The sequence below is a fragment of the Brassica napus genome, chromosome C1, assembly GCF_020379485.1.
Source record: "Brassica napus cultivar Da-Ae chromosome C1, Da-Ae, whole genome shotgun sequence".
In the NCBI taxonomy this organism is placed as follows: Eukaryota; Viridiplantae; Streptophyta; class Magnoliopsida; order Brassicales; family Brassicaceae; genus Brassica; species Brassica napus.
In genome coordinates this window covers 50,027,770-50,029,009 of record NC_063444.1, presented here as the reverse complement: position 1 = coordinate 50,029,009, position 1,240 = coordinate 50,027,770, and the positions used below count along the sequence as shown (strand labels likewise).

The following is a 1,240-nucleotide window of genomic DNA, read 5'->3' as shown; positions in this document are numbered from 1 at the left end:
ATAGTGGTTATTCCATCGATTTAGGGAGTATTATGAAGTTTTACTAAATTATTTGATAAAAACATTGAACGATGCTCATTTACCATGAAAAAGAGTTTAGCATACATTAATACAAATGTAGAATATGGTAGAAATTTTAAACAACACTAAAGATTATAGGCTTCAGTATATAAAGTATTTACCAAAAACTCAAATTTTTGTAGGGGTTAGCCCATAGATTTTGAGAAAATTTCAAAAAATATGACAATATTGTTTTAATGCCTAGTTGCATCCTGCACTAACATATGATGATGTTCAAAGAGGTTTGGAGCCTTTGTCGTCTCCGTTTATCAAGAAAATAATAATTTTATAGTGGTTATTCCATCGATTTAGGAGTATTATGAAGTTTTATTAAATTATTGATAAAACAATTGAACGATGCTCATTTACCATGAAAAAGAGTTTAGCATACATTAATACAAATGTAGAATATGGTAGAAATTTTAAAACAACACTAAAGATTATAGGCTTCAGTATATAAAGTATTTACCAAAACTCAATATTTTTGTAGGGTTTAGCCCATAGATTTTGAGAAAATTTCAAAAATATGACAATATTGTTTTAATGCCTAGTTGCATCCTGCACTAACATATGATGATGTTCAAAGAGGTTTGGAGCCTTTGTCGTCTCCGTTTATCAAGAAAATAATAATTTATAGTGGTTATTCCATCGATTTAGGGAGTATTATGAAGTTTATTAAATTATTGATAAAAACAATTGAACGATGCTCATTTACCATGAAAAGAGTTTAGCATACATTAATACAAATGTAGAATATGGTAGAAATTTTAAAACAACACTAAAGATTATAGGCTTCAGTATATAAAGTATTTACCAAAAACTCAATATTTTTGTAGGGTTAGCCCATAGATTTTGAGAATTTCAAAAAATATGACAATATTGTTTTAATGCCTAGTTGCATCCTGCACTAACATATGATGATGTTCAAAGAGGTTTGGAGCCTTTGTCGTCTCCGTTTATCAAAAAAATAATAATTTTATAGTGGTTATTCCATCGATTTAGGGAGTATATGAAGTTTATTAATTATTTGATAAACTTGAACGATGCTCTCATTTACCATGAAAAAGAGTTTAGCATTATTATAAAATGTAGAATAGGTAGAAATTTTAAAAACAACACTAAGATTATAGCTTCAGTATATAAAGTATTTACCAAAAACTCAACATTTTTGTAGGGTTAA

At 27.7% G+C, this 1,240-nt stretch overlaps 1 pseudogene; it reads left to right on the top strand.

The window, feature by feature from the left end:
• The first annotated feature begins 1,069 nt into the window (after positions 1-1,069).
• LOC125580106 overlaps positions 1,070-1,240 on the top strand; it is a 2,540-nt pseudogene continuing 2,369 nt past the window's right edge.